General features: G+C 43.1%; 1 long non-coding RNA gene across 2 annotated transcripts in view; it reads right to left on the bottom strand.

Annotated features, from left to right (window-relative positions):
- Window positions 1-17,033, bottom strand: part of LOC135175931 (uncharacterized) — a 179,833-nt gene extending 162,800 nt beyond the window's left edge. For both annotated transcript variants that reach the window (XR_010302503.1, XR_010302504.1), the window contains exons 1-2: window positions 16,992-17,033; window positions 9,453-9,587 (exon numbers count right to left, since the gene is read on the bottom strand). This is a non-coding gene — a long non-coding RNA (uncharacterized LOC135175931). The remainder of the gene's footprint in view (window positions 1-9,452; window positions 9,588-16,991) is intronic.
- Between the last annotated feature and the right edge of the window lie 6,518 nt (window positions 17,034-23,551).

Here is a 23,551-nt window from a genome sequence, read left to right as displayed (position 1 = left end):
GTATCTTATTAAGCATCATAAAAAGTCATAGAAAACAACCTCAGGTCACTCTGGGATCAGCAGAGCTTATTCTAATTCTTTTCAGTGGGCAGAAAACAGCCTGAATTTTTGACTGGAAACTATAGTCAATATGGAAAGAGTAAATAATCAGGTGTCACATTCTGACTTGAGTCACTGAGGGTTATGAAAACACATATTTTGTAGAAGCTCCATTATGCACTTTGGTTTAGGTCTTCAGAGTTATTTATCCCAAGTCCTTCCTTTACAGGCAATCAAGTAATAATTATATCTCACTACTTTATACACAATGCAAGTGCCTTGCAGTTTTCTGTTTGTATAATTAAAATTATAGACAAAAATGGCAGCTGTGGATATGAACACAATGTTTCAGCATTAAGTTTAATATCAGCAGGCAGGAGAGTAATTAGTTAATGGGCATGCAGAGCTTTTCTTGAAGGGCAAAAGCATTAATTGCTATTTCTTCGGTTTTGTATTGCTCTACTAGACATATTCCTTCTAGAGTACATCTAAAGATTTATTTCAGTTCAGGTATTGTTTTATACAATTTAAATTCAGGCTTGAAATTAGCCATCACCCTGGGAATTGGTAATGACTGTTATTCCTAGAGGTTTTTTTTCCCCTTGAAAAGTAAATATCGCACTCTTTAGCCGCAGCTCACAAAAGGCATTAGTGATTCTACACACCATGATCGTTCACTCACAATGCATTTCACACATGCTACAGGTTTTTATTGCTCTTTTGGTTTGGTTTTTGGGTGGGGTGTTTTTGATGTTGTTTGCTTGGTTTGGGTTTTTAGGTGCCAGCAATTTACAGCATCAACCAAGTTCAAATCAAACTCACCCCTCTAAAAAGGGAAAAACCCACCTGAATCGCCAAACAACCCAGACCAAAACAAACTTTAGCTTAGTGTGACCAGTAGGATGAGGGAGGTTATTCTGTCCCTGTACTCAGCACTGGTCAGGCCACACCTTGAGTGCTGTGTCCAGTTCTGGGCTCCTCAATTCAAGAGAGATGTTGAGGTGCTGGAATGTGTCCAGAGAAGGGCATCAAGGCTGGTGAAAGGCCTGGAACACACACACTATGAGGAGAAGCTGAGGAAGCTGGGGTTGTGTAGCCTGGAGAAGAGGAGGCTTGGGGGGACCTCATTGCTGTCTACAACTACCTGAAGGGAGGTTGTAGGCAGGTGGGGGGTGGCCTCTTCTCCCAGGCAACCAGCAACAGAACAAGGGGACACAGTCTCAAGTTGTGTCGGGGGAAGTATAGGCTGGATGTTAGGAGGAAGTTCTTGCCAGAGAGAGTGATTGGCATTGGAATGGGCTGCCCAGGGAGGTGGTGGCGTTCAAGAAAAGCCTGGATAAGGCACTTAGTGCCGTGGTCTAGCTGACTGGCTAGGGCTGGGTGCTAGGTTGGACTGGATGATGTTGGAGGTCTCTTCCAACCTGATTGATTCTATGATTCCATGATTCACATACAGAGTAAATGGATCAGCATCAAAGCTTCACATAGGCGAGGTATTTGCATCCTTTCCAATTCTAGCATTGTTGACTATTTGTTCACTATTTCACCCAAACAATACATGTTTCCCAGAAGTAACTTTTTAATATGGGAAACTTTCAGAGTCACTTGTGTAGCAAAAACCATATTATGACAATCCAAGGCCAACAGGAGGAAACAATGGTCTTTCCCAATAGGCACAAACAGAAAAGTCTCCCATAAGGAGTGATGACTCGTCACTTAAGGTAACAAAAAACAGCTCCTAATGTTGTGTTGTTGGAGTTACTCTAAATTTCATAATGTCAACCTGTTTCCCAGCATCCCCAACGAACAGCATCTCTATATGCTAAGCCTGAGTAGCATTCGTTGGTAGCAGAGCTGCATTTGTCACTCATCTTGTAACTGACACACAGCCAAACTCTGAACTTCGAATCTCCCAAGCCACATGACCAAGTCCAGCACCAAACACGAGCTCTGATGCTACAAAGACTACATACAGCAAGGGTTGGGTCCCCATAAGCAATATTCTAGAATTCTGTCTCCTACCCCTTTATGCCCTGTTCTTTGCTAAGGTTACTATTACCACAAAGCCCTTCTGGAAGAGGAGGCTCTGAAATACACTAACCCTATTACCAGTTTTGTTCGGGAACAGCCCAGGTGACCCTTGCTAGAAAATTCAGCCTCCCACTCCGCCCTCAACTGCCTGTTTTTACAGAAAGGCAATTCTGGTTTCCAGAGCCATTTAGAGTACAAAATGCTTCCAGTGGCATAGCTGGAACATTCAGGGGTAAAGGTATAAGAAAAATGCTAGTTATTTGGCTACTGGAGGGGGAAAAAAGCTATTCCCACCAGCAGAGGAAAGGAGTGGTTGTTAAAGACAAGCTCTTATATCTATATGTTGCATCACTACCAGTCTTTCATGTGCATATATACAATCTGAAGGTTTTATGTTCTCCTTCAGAGGCTATTAAATATTGCCTTTACTATTTCTAGACCTGCAAGAGTCTAGAAAGGTGTATAAACATAGAAGACTTCGCCATTATCACCTAATTATTATTGGTACTAATTAAAACACTCTATGCTGATAGTCAACACTGTGGCACTAGACTGAAAGCACCTAAGCAATTCATCATACTGCTAAAATATGCAGGCACGTTTCTCAGCACCAGAATAATTTAGAAGTGAATCTTGCTGCAAGATAATTGCAAGACACTTTCCCTGGCTTCTTATGTTTTCAATTTGTGATTACTGCAAGAAGCTTAAATAGCAGCTGTAATTCTGTGCCACCCCAGAAGTCTCCAAGGGGCAGGTCACAAGGCCAGTTTCTCAGAAGTAAACCATTACAACTCACTTGCTATTAAGATCAGGATGTAGAATACATGTGAAATAGAATGTAATTAAGACCACTTTCCCCCAGAACCATTTCCTTCAGGACATGATTTGGAAATTCTGAGTGTTTTGATGAAAAGCAGTGAAAAAACAATCCCCACACCAGGTAGTAAGAGCTACCTCTCAGGATTACTTTCATAAAATATTAAGTATCCACATCAATTGTCTACTCACAGTAGATTAGGCTGAAACACAAAGTATACCGAGTTGCTTAATGTTGAGTCATATTGTTCAATTCACAACAGACAAGTACCTAAATTTCCAGTGAAGTAGGTCTGAATAAGGAAAGACAAATAGGCTTTTCAGAACATAGTCATTTGTTCAGTTTCTCATACTGAAGGCTAAAAAATAATGAAAGGGTTTTGGGTTTTGTCGGTTGTTTGATTTTTTTGGGTTTTTTTTTTGTTTGGGTTTTCTTGGGGTGTTTTTTTTGGGGGGGGCTGCTGTTTGTTTTTTGTTGTTGGGCTGGTTCCTTAGAGGAGGGGGAAGATAAGGGGGTTAGGCCCTACCTGTAGTGCTTAACAGCTTTGGGCAGCTGTTTTCAGCCACTTAAGGAAAAAAATTAATTCTTTATTATATGATTGAAACCAATTAGACAATCATGAAAGCAAGGGTATAAGATTTTGATACATCTCTGAAAAAAACATGTAACTGGGGCCAAAGTGTAACTGCACAGAAGTTTAGAGGCTGGAAGGGACCTCAAAAGATCATCCAGTCCAACCCTCACTGGCAGAGCAGGATCACCTGCACCAGATCACAAAAATGCATCCAAGTGGGTCTTGGATATCTCCAGAGAGGGAGAATCCACAACCACCCTATGCAGCCTGTTCCAGCATTCCATCAGCCTCACAGTGAAAAAATTCCTCTTCATGTTTACATAGAACTCCCTATGCCTCAGCTTCCAGCCATTGGCCCTTGTCATGTCATTGGGTATCACCAAGCAGAGCCTGGCTCCATCCTCCACATATTTATAGACATTGATGAGGTCACCCCTCAGTCTCCTTCAAGCTAAAGAGCTCCAGCTCCCTTAGTCTCTCATCAATAGGAAGAAGTTCCACTTCCTTCATCCAAAAACAATGCAACTGTCACAGCTCCTGGCTGATCATCTCTCCTCAGGCTTTTAGGACTGAGGAAAATATCTGAAGTACCATTTCCAATCATCACAATAAAAGCTCAAGTACTCAATGGTGACAAAGTACTAGGAAAGTAGACTCCGAAATAGGAATAGGGTACTGAAAAGCCCCAAAAGAAGAGTAATGAAGGCATGCCTTTTTAGAAGACAATGAAAATGTTCCATATGACCCTGTTCTAAAGCTTATTGCCATCTTTCTTCACTCAAAGTTTCACATCAGTTCAGCAGATAAAAGCGGAGCTGTCTTACAAGTCCCTCTCTTTAAGATTTTTGCCTGACAGGATATGCATTCATAACACAGCATCTTTCTTTAAGGGTGTAGAAATGCATAACACTTAAATCTTCACAAGGGCTTGAATAGCTTCAGGGAATAGTCAGCTTTCCTTTCAGCACTCTAGGCAGGAAGTCTCCCACAACCAAGATGATGGTTCAGGATAGAACTAACTCCACACAATAATGCTACACTTGGGAATTCAAAGAACAAAGAGAGCTGACTTCTCCTAACACCAAAGCAATAAAGACAACATGGATATATTGTCACAGCCAGACTTGCAGGCTTTATTTCTCTTTGGAATGGTCCAAATGCCAGCAGAAATACACACCATCCTAATGAAAGTTAGTGAGAGTGCTTTAAAAAACAGGATTTTTCAGTGTTTCAAAAGGCTGGGTCTCAGCAGTGAAGATTGGAACATGCTTGAGCAGAACTTGTACCCAGACTACCACAGATGCTTTGTAAATGCTCAGCTGAACCCACTAGACAGAAGGAAATCATATGGGGTAGCTATCCCTGGGACATGATTTCGCCAGGGCTTGAGATGACCAGTGCATTGAAAGAGACACACAGTCAAACTAACAGCCAACATTGCATTTGGAGTGAGGATTTCGAGCTGTTAGTGTCTTTCTATTGTTTAGCCAGGCCTCATAGGCTACACAACATATTTCATATGTAAGTTCATGCTTTAAAATTAAAATCCATGCATTAAAATCCTTCAAAGTCCTTTTGCCTATGCTTTAAGAGTAAAAGGGAATATTCCTCTGCAAAGAATTAAAAGCTTCCTTCTTCCCTATGAGAAAGAGCTTGAAAGAGACCATGTGAAAAATACATGTCCATGTGACATGTATTATTAGAGAATAGAGGAGATGCAAGTAACTTAATAGCATATCCTTATTAGGAGACCTACACAGTGCAATGAATTAAAGACAAAAAGAGGGTGTATCACCTTTGGAAAAAAGTGAGGTATCCCAGAAAGAGTTCAAGGATGTTGCTAGGTCTTGTAGGAAAAAAATTAGAGAGGCAAAAGTCCATTTAGAACTTAAGATGGACGCTGCTGTTAAGGAGAATAAAAAAAATGTTTCTATAAATATGTTAATGGCAAAAGAAGGGCCAAGAACAACCTCCACTCCTTACTAGATGAAGAGGGGAATACAGTAACAAAGGAGGAGGAAAAGGCAGAGGTACTTAGCACCTTCTTTGCCTCAGTCTTTAATAGTGGAACAGGTTGTCTCCAGGACAACTGGACTCCTGAGCTGGCAGATGGAGTCAAAGACCAGTATAGTCCCCCTGTAATTGAGGGGGAAGCAATAAGGGGACCTACTGTGTCACTAGGATACTCACAAGTCCATGGGACCAGATGGGATCCTTCCTAGAGTGAGGAGAGAGGTGGCAGATGAGCTGGCCAAGCCACTCTCCAACATTTATCAACAGTCCTGGCTCACTGGAGAGGTCTCCAAAGACTGGAAGCTGGCCAATGTGATGCCCATCCACAAGAAGGGCTGGAGGGACGAACTGGGAAATTACAGACCTGTCAGCCTGACCTCAGTGCCAGACAAGGTCATGGAACAGGTCATCTTGAGTGCCATCACAAAGCACCTACAGGACGGCCAAGGGATCAGGCCCAGGCAGCAGGGGCTTAGGAAGGGCAGGTCCTGCCTGACCAACCTGACCTCCTTTTAGGGTCATGTTACCTGCCTGGTCAATGTGGGGAAGGCTGTGGGTGTAGTCTACCTGGACTTCAGCAAAGCCTTTGACACTGTCTGCCACAACAAGCTCCTGGCAAAGCTGGCAGCTCATGCTTAAGTATCTGCCCAACCACTTAGGTCCAGTAACCATACCCAAAGACATCCACTCCTTCATGCAATGCACTTGTTTATGAGCTTTGCTGAGTATTTGCTTATTTGCCTAACTTTTCAAAGTTTGCTTGCAGAAAAAGGTCTTCACTTATTCCAACCATTATTCACACAGCAGTGTGTTGCAATAGGCCTGATAGGCCCAAAATAGGCTGATACATGCCTTGCCTTAGCATGCTTTTCTGCTCCATCAGAGAGGCAGGCGTGGGAAACGGACACAAAAGAACCCGGAGCCACTGAGTCTGGCCTGCCCAGGGTCTTGTGTTAAGGTACACACACTTAGCTTGTGCCTGCCTAGTGCAAGGCCTGTGCTTTTCCCAAATTAGGGAAAGATGAGCCTGTGGCTTTGCTTAATATGGTAAGGTTTGCCTAACTGCCATCCTGATTGGCTGTTCTTGTGTCCAAAGGGCAATTCATCTCAGCCCACATTGATACAAAGAGATATGCAGGTAAACAATGGGGTTTTGCTTTTGCACTTTGCTCCCCTGCTTTCTGCTGTGCTCAGCCATGCTGCAATTGCCTACTACTGCCTTATTGTTTGCCTGGTAAACACCACTGCTGCGAGTTACCAGGAGCAGACCCTAGATGCCACCACGCGATCAGCCTGTGTGGCCAGTGTGACATTGTGCTGAAACTACATCACACAACCTGAAGTCCTGCTTAGAATTCCTGGACACATACACAGATCGTCCAGAAGAAGCCAGGAGAACAAGGTCAGAGATTGTCTACGCCTTTTCCCAGAAGCTGGGAAGATTCAAGCCTCAACGTCCAACAAGACAGAGGCCCTCAAAAGCATTTGGACACTATCTGGACTGTGGCTAAGCCCTACAATTGGGTAATAATAATTTGTGAGTAAATGCTTAAATGCCTCTTTGTAATTCTTCATTGCCTTCTGCCATAAGCAGAAAGAGCTCCTTGAGCCCACCTACTGGGCAAGTGGCATATTGACCACAGGAATCTTCTCTTTCAGTTCAATTAATGTCTATATATTTTGCTGGTTATTACTAGGATCTAGATATTATCCATAGAATGTTTCCATGACTGCGTAAGAACCAAAATATTATTAAAATTAATGGTCAGGGGTGGTGAGAGTTCTGAATAGCAAAATTAACAAACAATATTCATTTTGGAAAATATCATCTTGCATCAATTAGTTTCCCCTCCGCAACACAGTGTCAGAGACCAAACATTATTCATACTGAATTCCTCTAGTCAGTCAGCCTTCCCCTTCCAACAGCTCATTTTTCCCATTTAGCCTAGCACAGCATTTTCCTGAAATTGGGCATAAAGATGACATTTTTTATGATCTATGTCTGTTTGGGGCCACTTGATGCTTACTAGGTTAAAAGCAGCACTACCACATACACACGAAAGAGCCTCAGTTCCCTTCTCTCTTTCTGCATTATCCTTCTTGTCTTTGAGAAAGACCCACTCCCTGCTGGGTAACATGCTCCTTTTATCACAGCCTGCAGAGAACCCTCTTAACAGAGCTTGGCTCTATGTTGCAGCAACCCCACTGCCTGCTCTGCAGGTGACAGAGGAGTGCAAGTATGTAATTAATTATACCTAATGTTTAACATATCAGCCTCCATCCATTAATCAGCCGAACAGCCAAATGAAACCAACTCAAAAGATGTCTGTTGCATTTCACTAAACTAAAACTTGAATACACAGCTAAACAAAATCCTCTGGGTACTTCTATAACTAACATGTTGATAAGGAAAATATTTTTTTCTGGTTAGGAGTTAATAATTCACAGTACACTGACAAGAAGTTGTCATTTAGCACACACAGGGGAAAGCAACAGCACAAAATACAAAACTCCTTCCTCTGTAATACATTCTAGTATAGAATAGTAATAGACATTCTAGTGCTAATTAAGTGATTAGTACTAATAGAGTTTTACCTTCACTTTTTTGAATAGTAGGTTGATGCATTCTTTGTTCTTCACATCTTACAAAGATTGACCTCCTCTAAGTTTTACACAACCCCTCTCCCCTCAAACTAGAATAAGTTTCAATCTGCCAGGCCCAATGAACAGCATATAACAAACAACTCTGTCAATCTTCAGCTCAGGCTTCAGTCTGTATCTTCCAACATCTTCTCCCTTCCAAGGAAATGCTTCAAGTAAAGTGAAAATCCAACAGTTAAGATACACTGAAGATGGAAGGAAGACTTCCATCCCCAGATAGCACCACTTCTGCAACTCCCACCACAAACCTCAAGTGAAAAAAGGTCCTTTGCACACATACTGTAACTGCTTGTTTTCCATCCTCAGTAAATAAATGTATGTGGGACAAGAACTTCTTGTGATATTCCTGGCACATCTTGCAAATAAAAAGTGTGTTTTATTGCTTTTATTAAAAGCCTTACCTAGGAGAATGTTTCCCTCCAGAAACAGTGATGTGTCATCCAAACAGGAGAATCTTAAAAAAACCTAATACCAGCTAGTAACCCACATCGTGAGACAGAACAACCTCCTACAAAGCTGCACTTTACTGAGGCTTGCAATTATCTCAATGAATCTTGATATAAATACTCTTATGGGAATAAATTATTTTTTTCTTGAGGAAAAGCTGAAAGGGATCCCCTGGGTTGCTGCAGGTTTGTTGTCTCTATTTTGCAACTACACATAGGGGCAGGCAGTAACCCAACAAGAAAAAGCTTGCCTTAAGCAGACTATGAAGAGCACCTGGAGACAAATAGATTTTAGTTACCAAATCTCTTCTATATTAAGGAACAAACAAAATGCAGTGCTTGAAAGCTTTGCCACATCTACCTTTCAAGCTTGCCTGGAGCTCTGTTACAGGCATCAACACCTTCTGTGAGAGAAGATTAGCCTCTAGTACAAGCAATCCAGAGCAAGCAGGGCTACAAAAGAGGTACTACAGCCTGCTGGTGAAGACAGCTTCTGCAAACACAACTGTTTTAACGAAAGAAAAGCCAGCAGGGTGGGAAGCATATTTGTGAGAGTGTAGTTTTGACAATTACTCTTTTGACACTAGACAAAAAGCTTCCAAACCACTCATTTTAAAGCATCCCACAGCAAGACCTAATATCTAATTTTCATCAGGACTAATTACAAGTTAGATGTAGCTCACCACCAACACCCAACCAAGGCGGAGTATTTAAATCTGTGCCATTCAGCAACACTTGAGATTTTAATACCTACTGATTTCCACAGATGTAAGAGTTTTCAGACTTGTGATGCACTTGAGTACCTAAACTCCAACCACATCACAATTTTATTCCACTTCACACCCCTAGTACAACCCTATAAAGCACTTACCTCTTCCAGACATTGTGTGAAGCACACCATCTCCCAGAAGAACCTCATGGGAAACTGTAGTTGTTCTTTTACTTCTGCCTTCAGATTCTATCTTCTTTTGTGTAGTGGCTTATTGAGCCAGTAACTCAGCTCTACCTGGAGCAAGATAGGGAAGGTTTCATTTTGCAGGAAGGACCAATGAAAGGAGACCAAACCACAGGAATGTGTGGTTGCATAACGTAACATTAATAAAATATGAGTCTTTATAGAACTAAGGCTAAAGTGCATTGGAAGGTGGCCTTAAGAGAAAAGAACTCGCTTAATACTTGTTAATATGAGGTTGATCTAGAATTAATACTAGTAGCACTTCAGATGTAGGGCTTAGATATAGATATGACCTACTAAAGAAGTACAGTATTAACTGAAGCATAGGACTAGACTAAAGAAAAATGTAGTTCCCAGACGAGCTGATCTCTCCAAAACTAACACAGGAAAGCCTTGCATTTGGTTTCCCTTCAGGAAAACTGCAAGGAAAGTTGGTTCAAGTTAGCAGCTAAATCAGGACACACTGACTGATCAGCTGGAATTTACAGACTCAATAAGGATAAGTGATTCACCTCTATATAGCCTCATTTTCAAGCTCTACTTCCAAGAGTTAGCTCTATGCTTCTATTTTTCATGTGTTTTTGTAGAAGAAATATTTTGGGCCTACTTCTGAGGTCACTACAGAAAACTAAAGCATCCCCACAGACTTTCCTGGGTTTTAATCCTAAATTAATGATGATCATTTCTGATCTGTCTTTTACTTTACCTCTGCTGGGAGCCAAATCCCCTCTGAAAATTATTCACTTTTTCTAGAGCCCTACAACCTCTGTGAACTGATGCCTGTTGTAGGTTAAGGGAAATTAAGAGTTAATTGGTATAATCATAAAGAAATGTCCTCCAGAGGCCAGAGAGCCCCAGGGGGAATGGGCAGCTTGTCATAGGACATTGTCACCTGTTATTCCACTTGGTGTTCCTGGATCTCTCTATTTAAGGAAATGCACAGCCAGTTCCCACTCTCTCTCTCCCTCCCCTCAGTGCATGTGTGCCATTATCCTGGTTTGTAGGGGACAAGCCTTGTCCTAGCCTTGGCTGGCAGCTATGCCACTGGGCCTGTTAGAGCCTGCGGTAGGTCTGGGTCTAGAGCTGGGGCAGTTTGGCCTGCTGAGGTTTTTGGAAGGCTCTGGAAGGTTTTGGCCTGGTACACCCAGGTGAAGAACTGAGCCTAATTTGTGGATGTATTCCTTTCACCTGGATACCCTTGTATAGATTTGTAAATAGAATTTCCATTTAAACTTCCAATACACTGTGAGGCATTTTTATTTTACTGACTGGGGAGGGGTAAAATACCTTTTCTGTCCTTTTGCCCTGGGCAGCTCATGGCTCAAAACTAGGCCAATACCAGCTCACATTAAGGCTCAAGCTCGCCTATGAGAATCATAGAATCAACCAACCAGGTTGGAAGAGACCTCCAACATCATCCAGTCCAACCTAGCACCCAGCCCTAGCCAGTCAACCAGACCATGGCACCAAGTGCCTCATCCAGTCTTCTCTTGAAGACCTCAAGGGATGGTGACTCCACCACCTCCCTGGGCAGCCCATTCCAATGCCAATCACTCTCTCTGCCAACAACTTCCTCCTAACATCCAGCCTATACTTCCCCTGGCACAACTTGAGACTGTGTCCCCTTGTTCTGTTGCTGGTTGCCTGGCAGAAGAGGCCAACCCCCACCTGGCTACAACCTCCCTTCAGGTGGTTGTACACAGCAATGAGGTCTGCCCTGAGCCTCCTCTTTTCCACACTAAACAACCTCAGCTCCCTCAGCCTCACCTCATAGAGTTTATGTTCCAGGCCCCTCACCAGCCTTGCCGCCCTTCTCTGGACACGTTCCAGCACCTCAACATCTCTCTTGAATTGAGGAGCCCAGAACTGGACACAGTACTCAAGCTGTGGCCTGACCAGTGCCGAGTACAGGGGAAGAATAACCTCCCTTGTCCTGCTGGCCTCACTGTTCCTGATACAGGCCAGGATGGCCTGAGAGTGACAAGAGGTCTGTTTTTTAGTGCCCATCAAGATGATCTCAGTTTTACTTACGACTTTGTCTAGATTATAAAGCATAGCTCAAACACGTTCATAGCAGACAGAGCCTGGTTTTGGTGAGGACTGATCTTTACATAGTACACACAGAAGGCCCTGCTGTAGCAATAGAACCCTAAAGCCTTCCAAAACACCTCTGCTGAGCTTTTCTCTTCCAGGCTCAACTCATCCAATTTAACTGCCCCTTTAAGTTTTCGCTTGTGCTTACAGAGGTTTCTCTTATCTCTTCCTCTCAGCTTCGTGTGCCTTTTTGTTGTGATTATCCAGCAGCAGTTAAGTGTTTTGCCTTTGTCTCTTAGCCATAGGCAGGGAAAACTCCCACTAGAATAGGTCAGTCAAGGCCTCGTCCAACCTGGTCCTGAGCACCTCCAGGGAGATTGTGGATCACGGAATGTACTCTAAGAAGGTGCTGTTTAGAGCCTGTCGCTGGTAAAGTCATGGCAGTGGAGCTTCCAGGCAAACAATAAGGCAGCAAGCAATGGCAGCAGGCAACAGCAGGCACGAATACAATGGCAGAGCACAGCAAAGCATATGGTTTACCTGCATCTCTCTTTTTGCCAATGTGGGTTGAGACTAACGGGCCTTTGGACACAGAATAGCCAGTCAGAATGGCAGTTAGCCAAGCTTTAGGTGAAACCATAGGCTTGCTTTATCCAAACTGGGGAAAAACATAGCTTGTGCCTGCCTTGTGCAAGGCCTAAGTGTGTGAACTTTGTTTACCACAGGAGAAAAACATGCTTGGGAAAGCCAGTACATATGTAAGCCTGTTGCACAGTATCACAGTATTATCAGGGTTGGAAGAGACCTCACAGATCATCAAGTCCAACCCTTTACCACAGAGCTCAAGGCTAGACCATGGCACCAAGTGCCACGTCCAATCCTGCCTTGAACAGCTCCAGGGACAGCGACTCCACCACCTCCCCGGGCAGCCCATTCCAGTGTCCAATGACTCTCTCAGTGAAGAACTTTCTCCTCACCTCCAGCCTAAATTTCCCCTGGCACAGCCTGAGGGCTGTGTCCTCTCGTTCTGGTGCTGGCCACCTGAGAGAAGAGAGCAACCTCCTCCTGGCCACAACCACCCCTCAGGTAGTTGTAGACAGCAATGAGGTCACCCCTGAGCCTCCTCTTCTCCAGGCTAACCAATCCCAGCTCCCTCAGCCTCTCCTCGTAGGGCTGTGCTCAAGGCCTCTCCCCAGCCTTGTCGCCCTTCTCTGGACAAGCTCAAGCATCTCAATGTCCCTCCTAAACTGGGGGACCCAGAACTGAACACAGTACTCAAGGTGTGGTCTAACCAATGCAGAGTACAGGGGCAGAATGACCTCCCTGCTCCTGCTGACTACACCATTCCTGATGCAGGCCAGGATGCCACTGGCTCTCTTGGCCACCTGGGCACACTGCTGGCTCATGTTCAGGTGGGTATCAATCAGTACCCCCAGATCCCTCTCTGTTTGGCTGCTCTCCAGCCACTCCGACCCCAGCCTGTATCTCTGCATGGGGTTGTTGTGGCCAAAGTGCAGCACCCTGCACTTGGAGCTATTGAACCCCATCCCATTGGACTCTGCCCGTCTGTCCAGGCGGTCAAGGTCCCGCTGCAGAGCCCTTCTGCCCTCCAACCCAGTCACATTTGCCCCCAGCTTGGTGTCATCTGCAAACTTGCTGATGACTGACTCCATGCCCTCATCCAGATCATCCATGAAGATGTTAAAGAGGATGGGGCCCAGCACAGGTCCCTGAGAGACACCACTAGTGACTGGCCGCCAGCTGGATGTGGCACCATATTTCTACCCCACCAGGCCTACCGTGACAGTTCTGGATGTTATCCAGCAAATGTGCAGTTTTTTTAAGAACTAAAAAACAGAACTGAGAATCAATGTAAACTAGTTAAGATCATAGGAAAGCTAACACCAGTGTCATCAGTTATCTATAAAGCCCTGACATGCAATGCACTAGTCAAGGAATCTAGCTTTTTTTTTCCTCTTATTACTGCTGCAGAATTAAAACGTGGCACAACAGAAATGCATCAAGTTGCCTACACACTAAGTTGATGTAGATAATTTAACATTCAATGGACACATTTAAATCCTGTGTGAATTGTCATTCTAGGCACAGTGGGTCAAGCTGTGCATATGGATGTCAGCACACAGGAGCCCTGTGTCATTTGAAAGAGAGATAAAGACTTGAATCTTTCTGCCAAGCCTGCAACTAGGAAAGGCTTATCCTGGTATCATGGTTCACACATCTCTTTCGTGTTGGATGCAGGTAGGCCCCACATTCATGACTGTGGTGGAGGGCCACATAGCCCAAATAGGCTTGCTTACAGGCCTATGCTTGCCTGGACATGTTTTCCCACCAAAAGGTGTTTTTCTGTCTAAACCAGGGGAAAACAAATTAAGCAGACAAAAGGAGCACAATAAGCCTGGTGCCTTAGAGTCTGGCCTGCCCTGGTTATATAAGGTTGATGTAAAGAGGTTGCATAAGCCCACGTGCTCAGCGTGTGGCCCACCTGTGCTCTTCCCATATTTGGGCGTACCAGGCCTATGGACTCTACCTTATTTGGCATGTTTTGGCCTGCTGACAGATGCTTACTGGACAGTATTGTGGCCAAAGGACTATCAATCTCAGCCCACGTCTTATAAATAGGGCAATTCAGTGCTCCTGCCACCCTCCTCCACCCACCTCTCCTAGCCTCTTCGTCGCCTGGGGCCACTACCGCTGTGTATGACTCTATCCCACGGTACTTTGCACCGATCCAGTGGGCAACTGACCAAGGTGTTCCTGGCTGGCCGCTGCTCCCAGCCCGTTGCCGCTCCCAGCCCACCGCGTCAGCCCAATCGTGCCCGTGGAGCCTTCTCAGCCAGCACGCCCCAATATCCAAACTGAATTATTTAGATCCACAAGGACCAACAGTGTGGCTTTCACTACACATATTTGGGACCACAGAGACTGTGACTCCAGCTAGTGAGTAACTGAACAATCTCAATTTGAGCAGCTAAGAAATCTCAGCGACTTTACCAGTGGCACTTCATGCCACAAGACTCTCTACCCAAAACCTTTCCAAACCTCTACCAAATTCCTTAATCCTGCTGTAAATAGACATTCTGTAAAGTCATTTCACAAACCGCATCCAAAGAATTTGTGTGGGTCAACTGTATGTAAGTTTGGGGGAAATTCTCTTTGTATATATTATTAAATTATTTAAAACCCTTTCAAAATTCGGCCTCATATCTTACCCCAAAACGCAGACAAAACCCCTTCACAACAATTACTCTTAAACTTCACCACAGCAACACCCTCAGATGCAAATCACAGAATCACAAGAGCATTCTGTTTGGAAAAGGTCCTCAGGATCATTGAGTCCAACCACTATCCCTACTCCACAAAGTTCACCCTTAAACCATATTCCCAAGTCCCACATCCAAGCAACTTCTAAACACATCCAGGGTTGATGACTCAACCACTTCCCTGGGCAGCCCATTCCAATGCCTGATCATTCTTGCTGTGAAAAGAACACGTTAGGTAACATCCAGTGTAAACCCACCCAGTCACAGCTTCAGGCCATTCCCTCTTGCTCTATTACTATTTACTTGTGAAGAGAAAGCAGCAGCAGCCTCTCTACAATGTCCTGCTGCTAGATTGCAGCAGACCTCTCAGTCATGTCAGTCAATGAAAACAAACCTCTGTGGGAAAGGACCTGTTTCAACAAGGTTATGATTCACCTTCTGCCTGTCTTGATCACCCCAGGTCTGCATAGAGTCACCCTGCCTCATGGCCTCTCAGACCAGCTTTCTGGAAACAGCTTTTTTCCTGAGCAATTTGTTCTCATCACTGCTGGCCTTCCATGCCTCAAATGTAACCTCTAGATAAACTGCAGAATTTACACAACAAAATCCATCATAAGAGTATGGTTTTGTCTGCAATGTCCATGCATATTTCAGACTCCAAACTGGGCTCCAAAAAAGGAAGCAAAAACAACTCTTAATCCAAAAATCAGTGCGAGACAGGCTCAGATACCAAAAGATATAGAGCTGTGCAAACTCAGAGTGCATGCACAAAGCCAGAGCTAATTTATGCCAAAAGTACTAAACAAGCATATGTTAAATTCATTGCACCTGGAGGTTCACACCTAAATCATGAACATCAAAGTCTTCTTTGTTTCTTTATTCTTTCAGTGGCAGTTGCTGCTATTGTTATTAAAACAACATTTGGATTGACTTGACAGTTGAAATATCACTAGAAAATCTTTTGTCACCTTTCCTGTCTGCACTATTTTATAAGTGGCATCTAAAACTACTTGCCTTTTATTTTCTCACTAACATGTGAAATTGTTTTCAGAAGTAATTAGCACACTGGGAGGCAAGTAGAAATTAGTATAGCAATTGACATGACAAAAACCACAGCAGTCCATGAGAGAATGGATTTTGAAACAAATCACCTAAATATTCCTCAGGTCTTGATCCTAAGGAATCAGAGAAAACTACCACAGAGATTTAGTGCATTAATGTAGTAACTCATATGCAGGAATCTACTGTAACTAAATTTAAAGTCTTTCTTTTCTATGAAATTATAATAATCACCTGTGGTGACAAAGGCACACAGTCTACCTCTCCTGTGCCTGTAATTTTTCCCTTCTTGAAAAATAAGCTCAGGGACACTTCCATCAGCTGCAGATAGACAACAAGCAAAAAGCAAATGTCTGTTTCTCCATCCTGCTAACGCTGAGGACATCAACTAGGTCTGGATCAAAGAGAAGCTCTCTAACAGCTCAGGAAAGCTGTGCATGTGACTACTTGGTGTGGGACAGACGTGTTGTTAGCTGGGTTTCAGCATTAATGATGCCATGCATTAAAAAATATATGCAAAAGCTGCATTTATTTACATGCCTTTTTTCACTTACAGATAAATGAAGTTTTAGTCAGGGGAAAAACAAACAAACAAAAAGCAACATAAAAAAAAATAAACAAAATCCAACAAGTCAAACCCCACTTCCTTTCCTCTCATCCTTAAGGCTATTCCATTTTGTCCCAGCTTCTAGAAACACTGCCATTTTCTGTGGAAACCTCACTTTTTTAATTAACTTGATGCTTTTCTGAAGTTCCCAAGTAAAATGCTTATATGGGTGTTTCTTTCTCTGTCCTTTAAAGTTAAGATATTTTTTATTTTCTTATTTTTTTCCAGATATTACAGATATCTTCAATAAGAAAGCATATCAATAAGAAAGCATATCTTCAATAAGAAAGCATATGGTGACCATCCAGTCACCACAACTGACTAAAACTCCACCATAACTGACTAAAACTCCATTAACACAAATTGGGTCCCCAGAACCCAGCTGAAAATTCACATACTACCAAACAACATTGCTATCCAGAACTGACATCAACAAAAGATCCAAGAATTATATGAGACAAGAATGTGAGTTACCTGCTCTGGGCAGTTCCTTGCTGCAGAGTACTAAGCTGTCCCCTAAGAGGAGTAGGAGCTGGTCAGGTGGGTTTTATTAGCTGGTCCACTCAACTTCTGAGCAGCTACAGCTGTGCTTCAGAGACCCCAGCTTCATGGGTGTTTTCTATCACCTCTCTATTGCAAACTGGCAAGCATTACTGAGCAATCGATTTATTTTCCCAGTGCTCAGAAACTTTGAGCTTTTCTCTTTCTACCCTCTGTCTAAGACTGGACTGCACCTAAGCTACTGTTTGACATCCCAGATGATCTTACTATCTCTCCACTACAAACACATAGTAAGCTCTGAGTGTGGCTTGTGTCTTTTCCTTCCATGGTACTTAGGAGCATCTGCTCCACAGTGTTTTAGCCCCAAAAGCAAAAAACAGGCAGAAGCAGAAAACCATCCAAGAAAGCACTGGAGGTACAGTTTAATGAGCTTCTCCTACATCCAGGATAGGACAGCAGTGACTACTTCAGAAGAGAGGGCTGATGATCAGAGGTCTGGAGCACCTCTCCTATGAAGACAGACTGAGAGATTTTGGGCTGTTCAGTCTGGAGAAGAAAAGTATGTGAAGGGGGCCTGCAGGAAAGCTGGTGAGGGACTTGTGTCAGGCAGTGATAGGACTAGGAGGAAAGGAGCAAAACTAGAAGTGGGTATATTCAGATTGGATGTTAGGAAGAAGTTCTTCACCATGAGGGTGGTGAGACACTGGAACTGGTTACCCAGGAAGGTGGTCAAACCCTCATCCCCAGAGGTGTTTAAGGCCAGGCTGGATGTGAGCAACCTGATCTAGTGTGAGGTGTCCCTGCCCGTGGCAAGGGGGTTGGAACTAGGTGATTCTTGGGGTCTCTTCCAGCCCTGACAATTCTATGACAACAGGTCTACAGACAAAGATATGATATTTCTGAGGGGTCAGTTCAGGAGACAGGTTACCTACAGGTCAGGTGCATAAAGAGGACAGGGTTATAAACAGGTACATCTACAGATAGGTACTGACAGCCACTGGTTGAGCTGAAATCAGTCTCATGGGCCATACGGTAGGGGAGGCCCTAGGGAAGGCTGGACAGAGACATGAAGGGCCATTAGTGCCCTCAGGGGCCTGAGAGTGTGACCCATCTCTTCATCTGAAAGGTGACACTTGCAAATGCTGATGCCAGTATAAAAGCCTTCAACTTTATGGTCTCAGCAGCTTTCTGAGACTCCCTTGAACTACATGTAGACTTGCTGATCATATTTTTTCCCCTACCTTTTCTTTTTAATATATCTATTGGTAGACAGTTATCATCAGTACCACATTAGCTAACTGACCCAGCTAATAGCTCAGAGACATGAGTGGTATTCCTTGCTCATCGTTAACACTCAGGTCACCAGCTGACTGAACTATTGCTTGTAAGCACTTTTGGATCAATTCACTTTTTCAACATATTTTTGAATCACTGCATATTAATTTCTGTACTTCAGAGGATTTAGCTCAAAAAAAAAAAAAGAAAGTTTTATTTTAGTATATTTTATATAATCTGCATCATTTACATGTGTACTTCTGACCCCTAGCTAGAGTGAAAGACTTATTCCAAAGTATTGTGTTCCTTTATACAGGAAACTAAAGTACAATTTAGATCACTGGTTTCTTTAAAGCTTTCTTTTGCAGAACTACAAGAAAGATGGGGAGGGACTTTTTAGGATGTCAAGTGGTGATAGGACTAGGGAGAATGGAACAAAGCTAGAAATCAGTGCATTCAGACTGGACGTTAGGAAGAAGTTCTTCACCATGAGCGTGGTGAGAGCCTTCAATGGGTTACCCAGGGAGGTCATCAAGACCCCATCCCTGAAGGTGTTTAAGGCCAGGCTGAATGAGGCTCTGGACAGCCTGATCTAGTGTGAGGTGTCCCTTCCCATGGCAGGGAGGTTGGAACTAGATGATCCTTGGGGTCCCTTCCAATCCTGACTGATTCTGTGATTCTATGATTCTAACTGGAATGTCAATCAATCCAAACTATGCAGATTTTCTTTACCTCTGTCCTACATGAGATTTTTTTTTTACCAAACCTTATTTCTTTAAGATTTACAGAGTTGGGAGAAGTTCCCTTTGATTTGGTGATGCAATCTATGCTTGAGAATGCAAATCTTCAGTGAATTAACATAGAAAATATCAAACCTACATTTGCCAGACGTAGGCTTTGTGACCAGGGTGATGTACACTGTGGTTTCTGTCCAGTATCAGATGTATACAAAGATCCTGTGATATCCTCAGAGCTGGTTAAGAGTTAGAAGCTGTAGCAACTGGTTCCCACCTATGCCTCTGCCATCCCAGGCACCCTTAGGGCTCTCTCATGCCTCTGAATTCACTGACTTTGCTTACCACTGCCCATCACATGGGAATAAAAACATTTAACAACATATTGCAAGGAGGCAATAATCTTACAGAGCATGTTTCAAAATGAGCATAAAAGATACAAAAGAAACAGGAAATAGTATCATACAGGTCTATTTCTCCTATTCTTCTGTGGAATGCAAAGTTATCAGCTGTTGGGTTGATTTTGTACAGTTCATCACAATGTTGTTGTGCAGAAAAATCACATCTAACACTGTGGGATTATGAGTGCAAGATTTCCCAAAAGAGAGCTGCAGCAAAGAATATTCCCTCTAGTGTGAGGAGACAAGTTTGCCAGGATCAAACAATTCACTGTTTTAAAAAGTCCTATTTAGTGCCTGCCATTGGTAGCATGATCCACCCCCAGGGCTGTTAAGTTTTTCTGGAAGTAGAAAATCTGGATGTTCTAGAAGTAGCAAAACAGAAACAGTTCTGTTTTCTACACCTCAAATGACAGAAGATCGATATTGAAACTGCAGGAATACAACCTTTAACAGTCATGATACAAGCCTTTTTCAGCAACAAGTTCAAAGCTGGCTATCAGGCCAGCTAATAAAACAAATACATATTGGTTTAGAGAGGAAAGTCCGTGCTTTTGCCAAGTTTTACCAAGACTTATTCTGCTGTTTCCATCCTGCTCCAAGAAGTAGTTCCATGCATCACATTTCTCATATCAACAGCCTCCAGACGTGCGACTCAAGACACAATCTGCTCAGTTACATCTTCAAAGCAGGCATCCCAATGAACTGCTGCTTTATGTGGAACAAGCTGGAGTATTCAACTTTAAACAATATCATAAGCATTTAGATAGATTTCCAAAACAGCTAAAGACAAATTGTCTGGTTTTGTAGAAATATTCCCAGTATGGATTCTCATTCCAAAGTTTACATGAAATGTGGCCTTAAAAATTGCCCCACTCTTCCTTATAAGAGTAATGCCCACTAATTACCTCAACCCGAACCAGATCTTGCAGACCACAGTTACTACTAAGAACTAGATGTTTTGCTAAATGTAGAGCTTGTCTGCAGTGCCAGTAAGGTGGTCCTGGGATGAAGGAATCACAGAATCACAGAATGTTACAGGTTGGAAGGGATCTCCAGAGAACATCTGCCAAAAGCAGGATCACCCAAGGTAATCAAGGAAGTCTCTAAACACTGTCAAAGTTTAAAACAGAAGCTTTGGTCCTCAACTAAAGTCACACAGCAGATTTGTGTAACCCAGAGCAGCTGATGGATGGGAAAAGTGCCATTGAAAAAACAATTACCTAATTAATTAATCAAAGGCTTCAGTAACATGTGAAGATATTAAAATGAAGACTTGGAATTGCCATTGAAGGTTTATTACATTGTGGCTTTGCAGGTATTGAAATGAAACATTTTGTGTACCTACGAAGGAGCACATCTTCCTTCTTGGCAGCTGCTGGCATTCTGAACTCCCAGGAGGTCGCCTCAGTGCTCGCTCTGAGGGATTTGTGATGATCTTCAGCAGTTCAAGTATTAGTCAATGGGGATGTTCAGTGCCACATAAGTGATTTACAGCCCCAAAATCCATTAACTGTAGAAGGAACTTTAGAATGCTCCAAAACCTTAGGGACCATCAAGCATTTTACCCTCATTTCCATGCCTAAGATTTGTTTTCAAGGAAAGCTTTTGGTGAGAAATGTCATGGGGGAAAGCACTGATGCACAACTATTGCTGCAAGCAATGCATACATAAGATCTCTTTGTGCTTTCTTGTTAATTCTGTGTCCTGTTTGTAGAGGTGATTTTTGTATCACTTCTGGGTTGTCCATTGCAGGTGACAGTTGTAAAATGGAATGAAGACGGATGATCTGTGCAAAGTGTGCTAGCAGAAGTTCAGGGGTAAAAGTTTTAAATCACTTGCCTATAGCAAGCAGGACTCTGTGACTAAGGTTTACTGACTCTCCAACACAGCAGTTTATCCTTCTGGGCATAGTCTCACCTTGCTTCCACCAGGTACAGTGACACTAGAAAGGAAGCAAACAACAGCACAAGCTCACACACATATTTTATTACTGGCAGACACAAGGCACTACCACAACCTGCAGATGTTTATCCTGATCTTTGAAGAAGCCTAAGTGTTCAGACCTCAGCTTTTATTTCATCAGCATCATTTGCTGTTAAGCTGCCAGGCCAGTTATAAGAGATGTTGAAGGAATTTACTAGGACCATGGTACTTTTGGCAGTCCCATTTTGACACAGAGAGATGACTCCTACATGACACAAGGCTTTCTAAAGTGCTGGAAAGTCTGGCACACTGAAGACACTCATTGTGAGGCTCATGCATTACATCTCTGCACATGCAGGGCTGAAGCAGTGCATGTCTCTGTCGTGGAAGGTCAAAATAGGCCTAACACATGTCCTGGCTTGCCCAGGCATGATCCCATGGTCCCCTTCCCTCTGCAGGGGGAAGCAAGTAGAGCACAGGGAGAAGACAAAAGGCTTGGAGACGCCCACTTTGAGGGTCCAAGACTTGCCCAGACCTTTTCTTCCCAAATAAGGGAAAGCAAGACGTTGACTTCAGCTAACAGAGTCAGGTTTGGCAAAGTGCCGTTCTGACTGATGAATCTCTGTGGAAAAGTGGCCATTACATTCAGGCAAACCATAAATAGGCTTTTGCCATATGCCTGTGCTGCTTTGCCTGCTCAGCCCTGCCACGTTATGCTCTGTTTTTCATGCAGTGACTTTCAAGGCACTGACAAAATTCCCTTCAAGTTTCTGGGTACTGTCTGATACTATTCTGTGAGTAAATATTCAAAGCCTCTGTGTAAGAATTCTGTAACTAGATTCTATTGTACCTTCTGCCTCAGCAGCCAAAGGGAGTCTCTCGAGTCCCCTAGCAGGCAAGCAGTGTAATTGACCACAAAAACCTCTGCAGTTCTAAGTTTAATGTTTGTACTTGTAGTTATTTCTTAAGGGTCCTAGATTGCCTGTTCCTTGTGTGTACAAATATCCAAACTGTGTGTTTCAAATGTCATAAATAAGTTTTCTGGTGAGATTTAATGTTAATAAATAACTTCCATAGTTATTAACACCCCTCACCTGGGTATCAAAATTAATATTGATTATTAATTTTGCATAATTTGTAACAGCCTCCCTACCAATCCCATGGTTCCTCTCTGGAGTAATCTTACCTCTGCATTTAGGGATAGAGCACTGTACTGGTGCCAGCAATCACCAGAGCCTCACTCAAGGATACAATTTTTCACACCATTTAATTAGGTGGGGTTTAATATTCTACAGAAGACTGAACTTGAGATGTGGCTTGAAGCATTCATTAACATTATCAGACAGGTATTGCAAAGTCCTAGTGGCAGTAACCTCACCTCCTGCTCTCTTCCTTATCCAGGCAATAAGAAATCTGCTCCTATGTCTTTCCTCTCAGGGTTATTTCACATGGTTCACTACATGAACTCTGCCAGAGGAGGTTTAGTTTGGATATTAGGAAAACATTTCTTTACTGAAAGAGGGGTCAGACATTGGAATAGCTGCCCAGGAAGGTGGTGAAGTCACTGTCCCTTGAGGTGTTCAAGAAATGTGTGGACATGGTGCTTTGGGACATGTTTTAATAGCATGGTGGTCTTAGGTTGACAGATGGACTCAGTGATATTTGAGGTCTTTTCCAAATGAAACAAAACATAGATTATATGATTATATAATATTGAAAGAAAAAATACATCTCTCTTCTTCATAAAACATCTAAATAAGGATTTCTTACAGATCAAATAGTAACAAGAAAAGACTGTCTTTCTGCTACACAAGTTCTTTCACAGCAAAAGTAAGGGCTCAAGGTACCTCCAATGTTCTGATGGATTGTAGAGTCCTCTGCACCGACAAAGTCGTTGAACATGTCAGCTCAGTGGCTGTGCCAGGAAGGCAGCCCAACTGCCTGACTCCTGGAGAAGTGGAGAGAAAAAAAATGTTACAGGCATTTAGGACAGTGTTATGAACAGTAGGAGAGATGCATTCACAACACTGTGGCCTGACATCAGGCAGAGATCTGACCCAGCCATTCTCGTTCCTGGTCTGCTCTTGGAAAGGAGTACAGAGACTTCTGCATCATGTTAGACTGATGACATGCTCTTCAGCTGCTTATGAGAGGAGGGTAGAGGCGAATAAAATAAGGAAAGAATAACATATTTCTGAAT

Source organism: Pogoniulus pusillus, chromosome 6, assembly GCF_015220805.1.
Source record: "Pogoniulus pusillus isolate bPogPus1 chromosome 6, bPogPus1.pri, whole genome shotgun sequence".
Classification (NCBI taxonomy): Eukaryota; Metazoa; Chordata; class Aves; order Piciformes; family Lybiidae; genus Pogoniulus; species Pogoniulus pusillus.
Note: the sequence above shows the minus strand (reverse complement) of the source record. Positions and strands in the feature narration are given on the sequence as shown.